Raw genomic sequence first — 19,015 nt, 5'->3', positions numbered from 1 at the left:
TTCCATTTTTTCTTTCTTTCCCTGGGCGGGTCAATAGCTGGATGCTCAAGAGCAGAGGATCTATCAACTGCAGACCAGGCAGAGGGAGCGGCAGGCAGAACCGCAGCAGAAACACAGCCGGACCCAGCAGCTCAGCCCGGACCCGGACACCAGCCGCCAGCTGCAGGAGCGGCCCCAGGCAGGTAGGGGAAGACACCAGCCCGCGCTCCCTCGGCAGCCCAGCCTGGGAAGGGAACTTCATTGAACGCATTCACAGCAGCACTCACAATCTACTGTTCTCATTTACCTAGCAGCATAAGGAAGGGCTACAGATGGGAAAGCAGAGTTTCTCAACTCCCAGTGAGGAGGGGAAAGTCCAGGGAGCCGGGAGGCAGCTGCCGCTCTGCTAACTGTAAATAGGTGCTGGGATTGTGCTCGATTTGAGGGAGTGACTGCTGTGATGCACAGACGTGCTGGGTGCTGCTCCTGCTGCTGACCTTGGTGAGAAGGGAGCGGGGTGGCCGGCAGAGACGGTGCCTCCCAGACAGCACTGTCCCGGCTGCAGGTGCAGCAATGTGCAGGGAGCAGGAGATGAGGCTTGGCCAGACCTGTCAGCTCTGCTGCTGGGGATGAAATCCCCGGTCTGCTGCAGGACATGCAGGCAATTGGGGTGAGACCCGAGAGGAGGCCTGTGCAGTGCAGGTGCCCGTTGTCCCCGTGCCAGCTCTGTCTGCCCGGCCCTGCTGCAGCTCCTCGTCCCATCCCCAGAGCTGCCGTGAGTTGGAGTGTCTGCTCAGACAGTGAATTCTGTTCCTTTATGTCAGCCTGCTTGCAGAGCGCGCTGCTCCCCGTCTCACAGCCACGGGCTGCCCGACGTCCCCTCGGGCACCGCTGGTCCTGAACAGATTTTGGTCACAAGCTGCCACTGAGATCCAGGTGGCAAACAGCAAAGAGCGCTGACCTGGGAATGCGTGCTGCCGCTGCTGCTGCACGCGGCGGGATCGCCCGCTGCACCTGTGTCCTCCACAGCAGCCCTTCCCATCTCTTTCAGCACCCTATTAGCCAGAAAAATTATGTGTATTTTAACAACTTAATAGTTAAATGTTCCCAGTGTCTGGAAGACTAAAGCAGGTACTCCTGATGTTGGAATCCCAGGTACCAGCATGCTGGACAGTTGGAATGAGCTCAGCACAGCTGGTTTGTCTGAGCGGCAGGTCAGAGGCAGCATTTTAAAATGGGGTGAGTCCCTTACTATTCAAAGTGGAAACATTTTATTTCAGTTAATTTGGTGATGATGAAGATGTTATATGAATATGAACATATACAAAAAATACACACATTGCATCATATATTAATATGATGCAATTATTTTGTTTATTGCATTTGAAGGAAAATAAAAGAGATGTTGTTCCGTTTGCTGCCAAGTCATCCATTGTTCTCTGTGTGTGAAGAGCCAGCACAGTGTGGGCTGGACGTGCTGTGAGCCCACGGGAGGGCTGGGAGTGGGAAGTTTGCGTGTCTTTGTCCCTGGGTGTGAACAAATGAGTGTGTCAGTGCACGCCTGCATTTTATTCTCACGTTTTGTTCTCACCAGGTGACCAGGTATTGATTTGTGCAAGGACAGTGTGGCAGGGCAGGAATCACACTGCTGTTTCTTCTTACAGTTGCACTGTCTTAGCTCCTTCCCATCCCTCCATCTCTTTATACGCAGTTCACCTGAACCTCCTGCTCCTTTCGGTGAGAAATTGACAGATAAAACAACCCAGCTCTAAACTTTCTCTTACAAAATTTCTAATTAAAGTGCTGAACATAAGGCCCCATTACATAAAAATATAACACTATTCTGGGTCAGAACAGCGTTCCACCCAGTTCTGTGTCGGTGCCTGTAGCAGCTTATCCCCGTGTCTGGGAAAAGCTCTTTTCCATGCAGAAAGCAGGGGCAGCTGGTGACACTGCCCCAGGTGCTGCCCACCTCCTTCCTGAGCCCTAAAGGAGACTTCAACAGTCCTTGAGGAGTTTTCCTCCATAACTCATCAAACTACCTTTGTAACTCAGCTATTATCTGGTTTTTGCAATGTCGTGTAGCATTGAGTACCACTGCCTGACCATGTGTGGGACACAGAGCCGCCTCCTTTTGTTCATTCTGAACCTGTCCCTTGACACTTTCTGTTGTTTTATTGGAAGAGACCACAAACAGGCATTCTTTAGTCACCGTCCCTGTGACACTTAGGATTTTATAGATCTCTGTCGTGTTTCCTTTCCATCATCCTGTTTCCAGACAGAAGGGCCTCAATCTTGGTTTGCTTTGGTTTTTTTGAGCCGGACAAGTTGCCGATAACTCTCCCGGTTTGGGGGCTCTGGGCTCCCATGGCTGTGGTCCCGGGATGCCTGTCGGTGGCTGCAGATCCCAGAAGCCTCTGCAAGGAGTGTCGGGGTGATTTAGCACCGGGAGCATGAGTTATGGTCCTGCCCTTTGCAGAAAGGCTCGCAGCACAGCCCTGCCTGTCAGCTGGGTCCCCACCTGACCATGAGCTCTCCTGGTGAATGAATCAGGATTTGCCATATCGTTGTTTAATACAGCCCCCATGCTAATGTCTTTTTGAAATGAAACCAAGAAAGCTGTTAACCTCAGTTAGCCAGCTGTCCTCACCGTGACCTGGATAAATCATCATAGCAGGAGCTTTGAAGAACACTGCTTGTGCTGCTTTGGAAATAGAGCTGGAAAGGCAGGACAGTGCTTCCAGCTCATGCCAGGAAGGTTTCTGTGCAGCGAAGGGCCTGGTGTGTTCTCCTGCCAGGGACCCTGCGCTGCTCCCACTGGGTGTCAATCCTGGGGCTCAAAAGGCTGGAGACCCCCCGTGTGCTCCCCCGAGAGCCCCGGCCTGCGCGGCCCAGGGTCACCCAGCAGCCAACACATTCTGAAGTCTGTTGGAAAGAACAAGTAGAGCCTGAAGGGTGTCAGTGGGTGAGGAAGGCTCCGACACCCCATCTGTGTGACATGTGCTGCTGTGCCGTGAGCCTTGGCCTGAGCGCTGCCGTCCCACCCGCGGCGGTGAACACGAGCCAGTGAGGCAGAGATGGGAGCACAGATTTGCTATCAGAACTTTTGGATTCAATTTCCTTCCTCAGCAGAATGTGCAGTTTCTTACATGTGCTGCCCTGAAAATGAGTTGTGTGCAACACGGCCGCCAGTCAGAGACCACCGGCAGAGCGAGGGAGCGTGATGCCATGTGCTGCTGTGCAGTGGCTGGCCCACGGAGACATCTTGCCTCTGCTCCTCCGTGGCTGCAGGAATCTCCTGCCTTTTGCCTCCCTCCTGCTCTTGCAGTCGGTCATGGAGCTGCAGCAGCTGGAAAGGCACAACTGCCCCAGGGTCTCGGCGGTGGATCCATCCACTTTCTCAGTAACAGCAGCGCATCTCGCAGGAGATGCACGTTGTCCCCACAGAGCCCCATGCTGAGCAGCAGCATGTTTGTTCTAAGTAGCACTCGCTTGGATTATGGGTCCTCAGTGAGAGGCTGGAATGTGCACAGCCATACACCACACCCCATATACCACACACTGTGTAGGAGGACACGGCAGCTCACACAGACACCCCAGCGCTGTCAGCAGACAGATGAGGCCAGAAGCACGGGACAGACAGACAGGGCCAGAAGCATGAGACAGACAGACTGGGCCAGAAGTATGGGACAGGCAGTGGGCATGGCCGGCAAGGGAACGGTGGTAGCTGTGTGGACCAGTACCTGTGTCTGAGACTTGTGCTACAGTACAAACGTTAAAGAGGGAATAAAGAAAACAGCAGAGCGTTGGCGAAAATGGGCGGTGAGGCTGATTTCTGTCTGTGCAGCCTCTGAAGAGCAGCCTGTGGGGCTGTGGAGAACCGTCAGCCCCCGGGCTGTGCGGCTCACGTGGAGCCGTGGCTGTTTGTGTAGCTGCAGAGCCTTCAAGAGAGACTTGGGAAAACCAGTTTGGATTCCAATGAATATTTACAATTACACTGCTCCAAAGCTGAATCCAATCACAGCGCTGCAGTATGCAGGCTTTGTGCATCAAAAGAAAATGAGAGGAAAACAGGAAAGATGGACTTGCCTTTGGAGAGACTTAGAAACACAGATCTCTCTGCTTGTGGCAGAACTAAAATGCTTTATTTCTGATAGGAGCAATTTATTCTTCAGGCATTTTGCTTGATATTAGAAAGTGCCTGGCTGTTTTTTGAAGTGAGAGTCTTCAGTAGATGGTCTTTAATTCAGAATGAAAGCAAGCAATGGAAAGTGTCCTAGTCCGTAATTTTGCTATTGTACTAACAAACTCCAGAAATAGAGGAGTATTTCCAAACCATAGCTGGGGCCCCTTTCACTCACTATGCTCTCAGTTACCATGTGGAAGCGGGCTAGGCAGACCCACCCTCACTAAAACCGTACTTCTAATATATTTGGCTGATTACCATTGTCTGCCACTAAACAGAATGATCTAACAGAAATGAAAGGGAAATGCTGCTGAACATTCATTGCAGCTCAGTATTGGCCTGTTCATTTTTGCAGTGGAAGGTACACAAAAATAATAGTGTGGGAGAATTGCTGCATGATCAGAAAAGGGGGGATTTGTGACTGCTAGATGGCTGCAGAGCATGGTGTGCAGCAGAGTGGGACGTGTGTGACAAAGCGGGGACACCGCTTGAGGTGACAGCGGAACAGCCCCAAGCAGCTACCCCCAGGAGCAGCTCTGGCCGTGCTGCCCACAGAGCGATGCTTTACAGGTGCCCAGGGGCGTCACCTTGGGTTGTCTGATGTGTTTTCCTTGTGTTGGTAGTTGGAAGAGCAGCAGGAAAGGACTTGGCTAAAGGGGCACCCATCAGGATGCTTTCAGAAGACCTACAAGGTGTCTCAGCAGTTCCACATACTGGGGGTGTTCATGGAACTCTGGCAAATGGGAGCAGTGGTGGTACAAGGTCACTGTGAGAAGGGACAAAAGCACAGGGCAGGCCGGCAACAACACAGACCGTATAACCAGCAATTTGCTTCTTACTCCGACGCTACACACACAGGACATCAGTCACCAGTGCTGCTGAAGCACGGCTGCAGCACTGAATGCTGCCTGCTGCTCTAACACACAGCACCTGCTCTTAATTAATTACCAATATTCAAAGCATAGTCTTGCATTCCAGCATGCAGCCATTCCCTAGCACCATGGCTGCATGAGGGAGAACTCAGGATTTACACTGCAAGGATGTGGAATTACTCTGACACGGAGTGCGCTGACAAGCACAACTGACCTGGGAAAGCAGCATCTGGATGCATCTGACACATCCAACACTGGCCTCGTCCGGCCCGGGCCCAGCAGGCAGCAGCTCCGCACCCCGAGCAGAGGGCAGCACGCGGCTGTTTCAGACTGCGCTAATCCCTTTGTGCGTTTTGAAGATGCTGCTGTTTCCCGGTGCATTTCACCCTGTGGCTGCACGCTCCCTTTGCAGGATGGCAATGTGAAGGATGCTGAGGCGAAAACCCGGGCAGCGGCTCTGTGATCTGCCGCGCTGCTGGGGCAGGGACGTGCTGTCACACCAGCCATGGCACGGGTGTTCCTGCAGCTTGGCACATACTGGAGTCGATAGCCCTCAGCATGAACTTGCATTCTGTATAATACTGTCTAAGAGGCTTAAAATCGACTGTGAAGTTCCAATATAGCTACAAAGCCTGTTTTCAGTTTCTCCACTGGCAGCTTGCTCCAGAAGGAGACGGTGCAATTTGGCGATTGATTCTTGGAGTCTAGCTAGTGCATCTGCACTGGGAATTTTGGAATCATGTTGTGTAACATGAAAAATAGTAATTTCATTCATTTGAAGTTGTCTTGTGGGAATGACAGCTGCCCAAATTCCACATGAAGACGAGAAATGTGACAGAGAGCCCGGTACTGTGCGCACCAGAAATAAATGCAGTTTTGCACTCACTGGGAAGCCACAGTGATCCATCTCGCTCTCCACAGCTTACCATAGGTTCTCACACCAGCTCCTGACAGACATCAGTTGCTGTGGCCAAACCCAGTGCTCCAGCTGACCAAAAGAGGAGCAGCACGCTTGCGCAGCCCTGGTCAACACACAGCCTGCTGCAAAACTACCCAACAGTCACTAGTGTTAGAAGCAGATTAAAGCTCGAAGCAGTAGATGCTGCTGGAGAGGGACTTGGCACAACCGTCTACGGAGCCACTCTCCAGGAGCTGCCACGGCGAGGGGTCCCCGTGCCCAAACTGCATCTGAGTGGGCTGGGAGCGACCAGCGCGGCCATGCAGCCCTGACACCCTCCAGCCCCCGTCCCCCCGCGGGACACGGCTGAGAGCTCCTGGGACAGGCCCCACCTCTCCCCTGGGCCCCACGTTCCCATGGTGGGAATTACATGGTGAGACCCACTGAGTGCAGGTCCTGCCTGACACCCACGCGGGCAGGTCAGGGACACCGACACGGGGACGGGGCTGACGTGAGCTCTGCTGCTGTGGAGCCCAGGGGGGCTGCATTTAATCAATGGAAGTGGACTTTTTTTTCTCCCATTAAAACGTTTAGTTTATTTTTGAGTGCATATAAACTTTGGGAGCTCACCATACCCTGTGTGAAGCAGTCTGACACAGCATGGCATTAAAAAACTGGTTTTGTTTTGTAGTTATTATTACCTGCTAGTTTGAGTGTTGCTGGTTCTTACACTGAAGGGACAATGAAAAATCATACTGCAGACAACCTCTATATGCCAAACTTGATTTTATAATCCTCTTCAGTCATTTCTTTTCCAAGCTATCTACTTTTTACTCATATGGAAAATATTCTTTGTATTTGATCACCCTTGTTGCTCTTCTCTGAAACCCTTCCAACTCCTTTTTTCTTGAGAGAGGCAGAACAGAGCTGCATATGGTAATCACAATGCAGTTTCCACTACAGATCTATTCAGTGGCATAACTGTGATCTGCTCTCCATTATTTTCCTAATAATTCTTAACAGTCAGTTTGCCTGTTGGGCTGCTCCTGGGCACTGAGCAAACATTTCCATAGAACCATCTCTCCATCTATATCTGGTTTTATCTAGTAGAGCCCCAAGGCCTCGCTCCTCAGGGGGAACAGAGCAACAGCAGCTGGGACTGTGAGCAAAATCTTGAAACAAAGTGCAAATGCCCCAGAACTTCAGTGGGGTTAAGACCACCAGGCTGTGTCTTGTACCTTCAAGATCAGGGACAGCTGCTAAACATCTGAAAAACAAGGAATGATGAGTTAAGATGAGCTTCCCAACACTGCAGCCCTGTCCTATCCCCAACATGTCTGCCCTGGAGCCCCAGCCCTGCCGGACGGGCTGCATGAGGCCGTGGACAGAGTCCAGGCGGGCAGAACTGCGGGGAATGGCCTGGACATGCAACCTCCCTCCGCACAGCACCCGCACCTGCACCCATCGCCAGGACTCCTTTGGATCCCACCTCCATGTCACGTTCAAGCACAAAGGCCACTGTCACACAGGCCACGGGAGAGTGACGGCCCAGGTGGCCCAGGAACACGCCCAGCGCTCCAGCCAACACGGTTTGGTGCCGAGGAGCAGACACTCTATGGCTCCATGATTCTGCTGGGGACTCCTGCCCACCTCCCACCACTTGGCACAAGCACCCAACCAGAGAATGCAGCTGGAGCCCTGCAGATAAATGCTGATGTTGGTATCAAAGAACACAAATAACAGCGTGTTCTCTCAGTCCTTTTTTGCATTCCGTTTCTGTAGATTCAGAGAGGAGCAGGGAGGGATCGTGCAATCTGACCATCTGTACCTGCAGCCAAGATGGGTTTGCGTGTGACTGCGGGATGCAGTGACCTCTGTGACAAGGGCAGCATCACAAGGGCGTTCAGCCGGACATGGAGACATCGAGAGATGGTAAATGCGGGACTTCCTCCCTTGGCAGTCAGTCCCTCTGCACCGCCCCTACCAATTTGTTTTTCTCCGATGATTGCTGTGCCAGTGGGGCTAATGAAGTTTTCTGTGTAGCACATGTGTGGTATCAACTTCGTTTCTCCTGGTTTTTATGCTCTATCTTTTCTGCATCTTAGAATACTCATTTTTTGGCCAGAGACTTAAGGTTAACCCCAAGGAAAGGAAGGGCATGAGGATCCTCTCTTTCTGCCTCTATTTCTGCATTCTCGTGCCTGCCCAGCCTGTGGGGGTTCTCCTGTGCTCCCTCACCCAGCTCCCTGGTTTCTGGCCTCCCTGCTTTCCCCTTCTCCCATCCCACGCGCTGTCGCTGTTGCTGCTGGTTTGGGAGGAGCCCAGAGCCGATTCAGATGGAACAGTCCAGGTGCACCGTTCATGTCCCAGCAGTTCGGTCGCTGTAAGTGCATGAACCACCGAGGGACCATGTTCTGTGACCATGACAGGCCACCCCCGCCTCGTCCAGGTGTGCAGAACAAGGCTGGAGGGACAGAGGTGGATCTGCTTCAGCTTTGCTTGAGCTGGGAACAGTGGGGCAGGTTCCTCCTTATTTTTGCCAGTGTAGCTGTTTCCTCTATTTTTACACATCCAGTTATTTTTCTCCCTTCTCTGGAGGGGACCCTCTCCCAAGAGCTACCATGTTTTTTTAATAAGTATTTTTCAAGTAGCTGGCTGAGACCCTGGAAAGGATAATGAGATAATTTTCATTGCAGAATGCAAAGCCACGCAAGACTTTCCTGTTTGTTTTTTCTCCCCTGTAGATTCTGACCACACTATTGATAATTTATGTTTCTTGATATTCCTCACCAGCCAAACACAGACTGTGCCCCCGACAGCACCCACGTGTGATTAGACCAGAGGTGCCGGCTTCCTATGAACAGAGAGAATTGGAAATTATCACCAGAACCGCAGAGAAATAACCTTTCAGGCTCATTAAAATTCCACGAGCGCGAATTCTGCTCCTGTTTTCCCTTTCATGAGTCCGGCCGGCGGCCGCTCTGCTGGGAGCCGCTCCCCGGCCCGGCCCCGGGCAGCGCCGCAGCGGCGGCACCGCACACCGGGCACGGGCAACGGGCACCGGGCAGCTGGCACCGCCCCCGCGCAGCGCCACCGGGCCCGACGCACGGCTCCCGCTGGGACCGAGGGGAAACCGCCGCTTTCCGGGGGGGCCCGGGCAGGCGGCGGGTCGGGGGACGCGCTGCCCAGCCCCGCGGTGCTGCTGGGCGGGCGGTGTCTGCGGCACCGGGTCCCCTCAGCCCGCTCCCGCCGTCCAGCCGCCGGGGGCTGCCCGGACCCGCTCCCGCGGCGCCGCCCGCCCGGCGCTGGGCAGCGCCCCGGAGCGCGAGCGGGCGCCCCGCGGCCCGGGAGAACAAAGGTGCCGCCGAGGCCGCCGGGAGGAGCCGCTGCCGCCGCGCGCAGCGCGGGCCGAGGGCGACCCCTGCCGGGCGGCGCCGGCAACGCGGGGGCGGGGCGGGGCGCGGAGGAATCCGGGGCCGGATCGGAATGCGGCGCTCCCATCGCTGCGTCCCGTGTCCCTGCGCCGCCCGCAGGGATTAGATTGGCGCTCCCGCTGGTTTCGCTTCCCCCCGCACCCCCCTTTCTTTTTCCTTCTTTCTCTGCTCCCTCCCGGCCCGACGGCCTCGCATAGACCACATGAGCATTCCCAAAAGCATTTTTGTTGTATTCACAAGTGTTTGTTTCCCGGGAACATTCAGGCCACGCAAGGATACAGTCTGGTTATTTTGTTATTTTTCCTGCGGTTAGAATTATTTTTAACACTAGTGATTTTTCACATGCAAGTGTTTTTCCACTCATTCTATAACTCGGGAATAGCTGAAAGGAGGTTAATCAAGCACTTGAATTAAATGCACCTTCACACAAAGGCTCACCATGGAAAATTCTAGCTTGCAACCCAAAGAATTTCAGAAGGCGTTTGTGTCCCTGGTCCCCACAGGCACTGATGGACACGCAGCCCCAGCTCACCCTGCGTGCAGGATAAACCCCGGACCGGCTCTCAGCGCGGGTCGGTCAGCGCCGGCAGCCCCGGCACCCACGGCTCAGGGTCTGCCGGCCCCGCCAGAACCAGCATCTGCTGTGGGATCAGGAACCAGGGAACAGAGAGGAAACGAGCATGTTCCATGTCCACACTGTCTCCTGCAGCGTTCCGTTCACTCTGCGAGAGTTAGCGGCTCGTGCACGTGCTTTATTTCCAGTGTACATTTGGCTTATTTCATCTTGCAGCCATCAGACTGAGACGTCCTCTCGCATGCTGGATCTAAGAGCCTTGTGAGCAACTCTCTGCTCCACAAAACCACATACATACAGACGTCTAAGCTATTAAACAGTTCAGCTACTTGGAGAGTTCTCCTTTTAAAATACCACCCAAAACCACCAGGTGTGTTAAGGAGCTGGACCTCAGGCCACGAGCATGGGACACATCTGGACAACATGAGATAAGAAAGCAAAGAAAATAAGGATTTAAAGTCCGCCCTGTCCAGGGGGTTTCCCCATTTTCCATGTGCAAAAGCACGATCGTTTTTTTCTAAACCCTGGCCGTTTAGGGTGGCTGCTGGAAGCAGTGTCCAGTGCGGGTACAGGGGGGCTGAGGGCAGCAGCACCGTCCCCCAGCCGCCCCCGCACAGGAACAGCTGGTGCTGGCTCCAGGGTGCAACCCCAGGTCAGTCGGGTCCCTCCTGCCACTGGCTGTCACAGGTGACACTGGGACCTGTGGGTTTGTTACCTGTGTGTGGATGTTTGCAGCTACCCCTCGTGTATACCACAGCTGATGTGCCACCGTCTCGGCGGGACATTCGGCAGCACAAACAGCCATCGGTGTGTCCAATGATGCTCCAAATACAGCGGCTGCTGCTGCACAAGCTATTTATGCATTCACATAGTCACCAGCAAGACCTTAACTTATCTCTGCTTCAGCTTCCCTGTGCAAAATGGGGATAATAGCACTTGCTCATTTTGCAGAAGAGCTCTGCAGTTCAGTTCATGAATATAAAGTAGTTTGAGATCCTCCGACGGAAGGTGCTGGAGATGGACAAAGCGGTTCTGATGACACAATGCTGAGTCCCCAGCACTGGTCTCACCCAGCCACAGTGTGTTTGCTAATCCGAGTGTGTAATCAGCATATACACAGGCGACGTGTTGATCCAGGCTGTGTGACACACAGCGACTTCAAAGCGCCCCCAACGTGAGCTCGCGTGTCCCGAACGCGCAGGGGTGTCTGTGCCCGCAGCACCACAGACCCACCGAGCTGGCGGTGGCGGGACTGCGAGGGGGTGTACAGCTAAATACAGACATGGGGACATGAAACAGAACATCCACATTGCCCTCCTCGCTCCCCATCTCTGCCTCTCAGCTCCTCCGGATGAAGTCCCAGCTTTGTTTTCCTGATTTCCATTTTGTATCCTAAAATATTCACTCCAAGTTCCGCTTGACAGACATCCCTAATCTAATCTCCATGTCTGCTTTCTAATTTTCGCAGTCAGGATAAAACAAATTGGCTGGCGTTAATTGCCTGTGCTGCGGCCTGGAGCTTTGAGCCGTGATTTACGAGCTCAGAGCAGGCGCTCTGCAACACATTTTTCTTAATTTATTTTTAATGAGTCTCTCAATTAATTTTCTTGGAAACATCTTAATGATGTTGGAGGCGGGTGTTAATGAGGTTTGTACCAGTGCCTCATTTTGCATATTTTAAAGTACTGAATGGCATCACAAGCAAGCTCCTAGTCCTAAACCACAAACAAACTTAAGGCTGGAGACAGACACCCTGCTCAGCTCACTCTGCTGCCTCAGCTTGGCCTTTCAGGCTGTTTGGGATGGTTGGTGACTGTGAACGTCAGGAGGCTGGAGATGGCCAAGCCTGTGGGGACGGGATGACCCAGGTGGTATGGGGGGGCCAAGGGACCGCGCTGGGACATGCTGGTGACCGGACGCTTCTGAACAGACGGGACCAAAGCCTGGGTTCAGTGCCTAGGCATGCTCGACATCCCCGTGACACGGACACCCTGTCCCACATGCCCCCCAGCCAAACCCTTTGGGCAGGGACGGGCTCTCCAGGGCATCTGTGCTGGCTCGTGGGGTCCCCGGTAATTGCTGGCGCGTGTGCCGAGAGAGGCAGCAGCTGGATCGCCTTTGTTTTCACTCAGCACGTCAGTCTTCATTAAACCCCAGGGGAATGAAAAAGGATGCACTTTTGTCCCAGCCAGAACGTGGCAGCTGTTTAATTTCAATTAACGTGGCACTGAAAAGAATAACATTACGGCAGTAATTAAAGTGAGACAACTCCCACCCCAGCACAGAGTGCTGCTGGCTTGCCCAGAAAGGGGCCAGGGTGGCCCCCCTGTCCTCCCAGCCCCAGGCACAGCGGCTGTGGATCGTGGTGTGGGTCGGGATGTGGGTCGGGGTGTGGGTCAGGATGTGGGTTGAGGTGTGGGTCAAGCTGTGGGTCACAGCTGTGGGTCAGGGTGTGGGGCTGCCTCAGGAGGAGCTGGAGCGGGTTGAGCCGGGCCAGGGCAGGCACTGCCTGCACCCGGGCAGCAGCGCTGGCAGCGCAGCAGCGGAGGAGAGGACATGGCAGCAGGTCAGACGTGCGGCACAGCTGCCAACAGGCCCCTCGGAAACACCGGCCCAAGGTTCAGCCCCACTGCAGCTGTCCCCCTCCAGGAGCCCGTCCATGAGCTCAGCTCAGTACAGCTCAGTAGCTGCTCAGCAGAGCTCAGCTCCGTACAGTAGAGCCCAGTACAGCTCAGCACAGCTCAGCACAGCGTGGCGTGCGTGGCACAGGGCAGCATGATGTTATATGTTGCACAATGCAACATGGCACAGCTCGGCACAGCGCAGCACACCTGGCACTGCACAGACCATCACACCAATAGCAATAACCAGCTGGGCAGCAAGCAGAGCCTCGCGGCACAGCCAAGGCTGCTGTGTGCAGTGACAAGGGCAAACGAGGTGGCAAAGGCCCCCTGAGCAGTGGTACTGCAGAGCTGGGCGAGTGCTGCTGCCAGCAGCAGAGCAGTGCTGAGCCATGTGTGCTGGGCAGAGCCGTGCCATGTGTGCTGTGCTGAGCTGTGCCATGTGTGCTGGGCAGAGCCGTGCCATGTGTGCTGTGCCATGTGTGCTGTGCCATGTGTGCTGTGCCGAGCTGTGCCATGTGTGCTGGGCAGAGCCGTGCCATGCAGAGTGGTGTGGGCTGCTCCAGGCTCAGTCCCAGCATGTGAGCCAGGTGCTTCAGAGGAGAGCAACCAGCTTTAATTAAAGCAGCAATAAGGCCATGACAGAGCACCAAGGTAGAGGATGGCAGCCACCGAGGCTCTGTGCCCTGGCTGCCGCTGCCTGAACAAGACTGAAATCTGCAGGGAGGTTCTGTTCCCTTGCACTGGCAGAAATTAGGGCTAAATTCAATTGTGTTGTGCACAGTGGGGGTTAAGTGGCCCTGCTCGCAGGACTGTTGGTGCTGCACTCCCACCGCCTGTGGCTGCAACCCGCTGGTGGAGCAGGTCGTCATGGCAACTGATGATTTCTATTATGATACATCTGGATTCACCTTCTGGGCCCAGCTTGGCCTTGGAAATTTCCAGTTAAAACACTTGTCTGCGAAAGTGCATGCAGGGGCGGCAGCACCGGAGCTCCATGGTGTGGGTGGCTGGGCCAGCAGGTCCCGGGGCAGCGCTGGCACCCAGTGACCCAGGCAGGGCACGGGGCAGCCGCCCGCTGCCCAGGGCTGTCGGGCTGTGCAGAGCTGCCCCATCTGCTCCCACCACAGTGAGCACTGGCCTGGGCTGCAAGGCCCACCCAGCAGATGCCATTTCACCACAGTGACCCCTCCGTGCCAGCACTTTGCCTCTACAGACAGGTTTTCCTACATCTGCATGCTGACCGAGCACTGTCTCCCTTTGCGGTCATGTCTCACACGGCACTTTGGCAACCCAGCAGGTCGCACCCACAGCTCCCACCCGTGACACGGGGCAGGTCCCGGTGCCCTGGGGATGGCTGAGCTCACTGCCTGCCCGGACTGGACAATGGTTCCTCCTGCCAGTACCAGTCCCTCCCTGTGCACCAGCTCATCGTTTCCTAAGAGCTGCGGTGAAGGTTCATGCAGGGCTGCACGGCAGGATCTCCTTTTGCCAAACCGCTTGCTCTCTCCCCAGCACATCAGCATTGCACGTTTCTGCTTATTTGGGTTCCTAGCGACTCCCCCAGCAGCAGCTATGCTGACAGCCAGGCTCATGGCCACCCGTGGAGCTCCTCCTTGCCACCCGTGGAGCTCCTCCTTGCCCATGGATGCTGCTCCTGCCCCAGGAAGCTTCTGGGGACACTCAGCCTCCTCGTGGCGCTGCCAGGACTGGCCCTGCAGCGGGTCCCACCAGCTGTGTTTCCTGCTCAGTGTGTGGGACAGGGGCCACACTGGCCACACTGGGCTCCACCGCTGTCATCACACCACCTGGGCAGCCCCATGCCCGAGTTGGTCATGTTTTCTATAGCAGACACACAGAGCAGTGGGTTTGGTTTGGGATTGGTTTGGGTTTGTTTTGGTTTATTTTTTCCACTATTGATCTGGTACTTTAATAGGGGAAAAAAATCTCGTTGTCTGTCTAAATACTATTGATCTGAGCTGGGGAGCCTCATGGACAGGGCAGGGCATGGAGAAATTGAAATTTCATTTCCAACAACTTGTTCCTGTTATTTTTACCCTTTTGGAGAGGGAGAAACATGGAGCAGCGGCCACAGTTAATGTGGCCAATGACTCCTCTGAGAGCTGGGTGAGCTCTGGGGCAGCTCCAGGAGCCACGGGCCAGCCTGGGGGAGGCGGCTGTGCTGGCTGTCCCGGGGCACAGCACCACCGTGCCCTTGGCACCCGGCTCTGCCCGCAGGCCTGCGGCGTGTGCCGGGGCAGCGATGAGGCCAGAGCACGGCAGGCCAGTGCAGGGTGGGCAGCACAGGCAGCGTGGGGCTGGGAGGCCCAGCCATGGCACAAGGATGCCGCCAGGCTCACCATGTCCGACGGCGCTGAGTGTGTTGGCGAGACGGGGCTACAGATGCATCAGTAGTTCCCTGGCGTGCGGGTCACCAGGTTCTGGTTCTGGGCATTGTCCCCAGAACGGGCCAGGGCACAGGCTGCAGGCGGAGCAGCGTGCCATGACGTGCTGGGGACAGAGCGCGGTTGAGCGGGAGGATGCCACACGAAGGCTGCGGTGAGAGCTGCAGGCAGTGGTGCGGGCACGTGCTGCTGGAGGAGATGCCACGGGCCCGCATGGCTCTGCTGACCTGCTCCAGGAGCCCAGGCTCAGCATCTCCCACTGGCACTGGGAGGCCCTGCCATGGGGGGCTGCAGTGCCAACACCACAGGACAGTGGTGCTGCCCCAGGCAGGGCTGGGGGATGTCCCCAGATGCCCCTTCCCTGGGACTTCGGTTGTCTGGGGCTGGTGGGAAAGGCCCATTGCATATTGTGGTCCCTCTAGCAGAGAGAAAGTGTCCAAAATGTGGCACATCCAGGGAGGTTCCTGCTTCTCTGGGCCATGCTGAAGGACCCTGTGGAGGGCTGCCAGGAGGGGAGGAGACAACACCAGAGCTGAGCAGCCCCACACAGCAGCTTCATCAGGAGACAGAGACCTGGCAGCCCGTGGTGAGCAGTGCTGACCCTGCTCCCACCCGGGCACTGTTTGTGTGGCCGCAGGCTGGTGGCCGCGGGTAGAACAGCCCTCACCTGTGCCACCAGACAGCTCATCCTCAGGGCTGAGGGAAACACAAGAGCTTGGGGCATCCCGTCCAGCTGTGGCTGTGCTGGTCCCAGCGCTACCATTTTGCGTAGCAGCTGCAGCTCTGTCTGGCATCATTGTGGTGCCGAGGGTCAGCAGTGCCAGGGCTTGGCTGTCCCTGAGCTCAGGGGCAGTCAGAACACACACCTGGGGTGGTGCTGCCTGGTGGGAGGTCTGTGCCCACCTGTCACCAGCACACTCCATTGCTGCTCTCTGACCAAAACCTGGACTGCCAGCATGGTCATCCAGCCCCCGGGTCTGGCAGGAGCTGCAGGACAGGCTGGCCACGGCCCTGAGCCAGACAGACACTGCTCATGCTGTGTCGTAGGGCCAAAGGCAAGCGTCAGCACCGGAGCCACAGCGAGGGCAGCCCCAGGCACACGAGGACGTTCAGCAGCAGGAGCTGGAGCCAGCGCAGGTGCTGGCCTCGATACAGGCGCTGCAGCTGGACCTGGACTTCTGCAGGGGCACAAACCGCGAGCGGCTGGTGCAGCTGCAGCAGCAGGAGTGTGCAGTTGAGCAGAAGCACCAGGATTTGATCTTTCTAATGCAGCAGTACCTGACACTGATGGACAAGGTACCACTGCCAGGCACAACAGTCACAGGCCAGGCTGCGTGAGTCCCCTGCCCTTGAACATGTGTCCCCCACAACCATCCCAGGGTGAGCTTAGGCGCCATGTCTGCCCCATGGCCCTGCCTGCTGAGCTGCCCTGGGGAGGGCAGGGAATGTACTGCCAGACACATGTAGGACATGGATTTAGCACCGCACCCACATGGAGCAGCCCAGACATGGGGCCAGCGTGGCCCAGTCCAGGCAGCCAAGCAGAGCTGAGACACTGCAGCCCCTAATGGCTCCACTGACACCCTGGGCACCATCCCAGGGCTGGTGGCACTGCAGCAACCTACAGCCTCGCCAGCACATTGGGATCACTGCTCTCCTCACACGTGGGCAGTCAGGCCAGGGACCTCAGGGATGCAGTTCCATGGCTGCTGGGTGTCCAGCAGATGCTGCTGCAACAGGGGCTGCACAGAGATGAGAGCACCAGGAGCCATCCTGCCTCCCATCTGGTGCAAGCCCCATTCCTCTGCCACAGGCCCTTCTCAACAGCCCCTTGTCTCAAACCAGCTGCCCCTGCATCCCCAGCCTCTCTGCAGCAGGGGCACAAGGTGATCAGGGGTCCTGTGCCCTGCTGGGTACCCACAGGGCAGTGATGCACATCTCCACAGGACCAGAAGGATGAGGCGGTGCAGACAGAGGTCACATCCTACGTGGCCACCCACAGCCATTCCGACAGCAGCTGTGAGATCCTGCGGGAGCACAGGGAGCTGCTGCAGCAGGTCAGCGCTGGCTGCCTGGCAGCAGCGCGGGGCCAGGAGGGAGCCAGCAGACAGCACGTGGCTGTGTTGCTGTCGCAGGTGGTGTGGGACGCCGAAGCGACATGCTGCAGGCAGGAACGGACAGCCGAGGAACACGGGCACGAGGATGACTGTGTGGTGGCAGCTGAGCTGCGGGCACAGCAGCAGCAAGTGGGCAGCAGCACAGCTGAGCAGGCACAGAGCAGGCAGGCAGAGCTGGCGGGCGGCTGTCCCCAGCCACAGCCCGAGTGCAGCTCTGCCTGTGCCTGCTCCCCGGAGGGAGGGCAGCCTGGGGCTGCCCCGCTCAGCCCCTGCCCTTGCCGCAGGGAGCTGGCAGCACAGCTCCAGGCCGAGCTGAGCCAGTGGCAGTGGAAACAGCAGGTGACCCTCGAGCAGGCGGTGCAACATATGCACGCTGCGGCCCACGCCGCAGAGAAGCTGCAGAGGAGCCAAGAACAGCTCCAAGTCCTGAAGGAGCAGGTAGGGAGGATGCAAGACCTGCTGCAGGGTCCCTTCCTTCAGCCTGGTCACTGTCTCCCAGCCCCATGGACAGCCCAGGGCACAGCCCTCGCTTGGGCAGGCAGCAGCACTAGCCCAGCCCTGCAGCACCCACCGAAGCATTGCCCTCGCTGCAGCTGGGGGCACAGGAGGAGCAGAGCCAGGGCCTGCAGCACAGCCTGGCCCAGCTGCAGGAGGAGCTGGGAGCCACCCAGGCCCAGGAGCAGCAAAGTCTGCAGCAGCTTAGCAGAGCCAAGGAGACCATCCAGGACCTGCAGCAGGAAGTGGCCTCCAGCAGAAAGCACCTGGCAGAGCTGGTGCAGCAGGTGAGGGCAGGGACAGGACAGCCTCAGGACGCAGCCACCAGCAGCCCTCAGTGCCAGAGCAGCCAAGCGCTGCAGAGAGCCCGTCCCTGCCTCTGGGCAGGACCAGCTGCAGGGGAAGCCCCAGCCTGCCCATGCATGGCCAACACTCCCTGCCCTGCAACTTCACATGCAGGTGCAGGACATGGCCACCCTGCAGGCAGAGCTGGCCCGAGCCCAGCAAGAAAAAGCCAAGCAGGAGGAGAAGATTGCAAACTACGAGGAACAGAGGCAGCAGCTCCACTGGGAGCTGAGGAAGCTGCAGGGGTCCCAGGAGCAGAGCAAGCAGGAGGTATGTCCTAAGCCCCCCAGAGCGCACCAGGAGCCCATGCTCAGCCAGTCTCACTGTTTGTGCCACCCATAGGCTCAGTCCCTGCGTGAGAGGCTGCAGGAGCTGAGCAGCCAAGCCCAACACTGGCAGCAGCTACACCAGGACAGTGAGCAAGCCCTGGCTGCACGAGAAGAGGAGTTGGTGGTTTGCAAGGTGGAGCTGGCTTTCCTCAAGGAAGAGCTCAGCAAGGCCATGCAGCAGGTGCAGGATGGAAAGGAGCAGCACGCAGCCCAAGGGCAGGAGCGCAGGCCCTGGTGCCAGGAAACCGCAGACGCTGGCCCAGGGAAGAGAGGCAGAACAGGGCAGGGGGCAGCATGCTGCAGATCCCAGGCTCCTGAGCAGAAGGCTGCAAGTCTGGGAGCAACAGGGCTGAACATCTTGTTCTCCTTTAATTGTCCCTCTCTGCTCCACTGCTGGAAAGAAGCCCCTCAGCACAGAACTACCATGTTATGACAAAAGCTCATGGCCAGCAGTGCTGAGGCAACAGCTCTTCCCCAGAGCAGCTGTCCCGAGCCAGCAGCACCTCCAGCCCCTCTGCCCCCCACAAGGCTGCTGCCCCACAGCTGGGTTTCCCCAAGCACCCCTGTCCCCAGGCACACCGCGGCTGGGAGGTGCTGTCACAGGCTGGTTCACACGTGGTGCTGGGGTTGTTCTTTCCAGGTAGGAACCCTGGGCTGTTCCCATGCCTTGGCATGCTCTGACAGCAGCAGGCTGTGCAAGGACAGAGAGTTGGTGCTGGTCAACATCAGCCACTGTGTGAAGGAGCAGATGTGAGTGAGA

Source organism: Nesoenas mayeri (assembly GCF_963082525.1).
Source record: "Nesoenas mayeri genome assembly, chromosome: 12".
In the NCBI taxonomy this organism is placed as follows: Eukaryota; Metazoa; Chordata; class Aves; order Columbiformes; family Columbidae; genus Nesoenas; species Nesoenas mayeri.
This window is presented reverse-complemented; position numbering follows the sequence as displayed.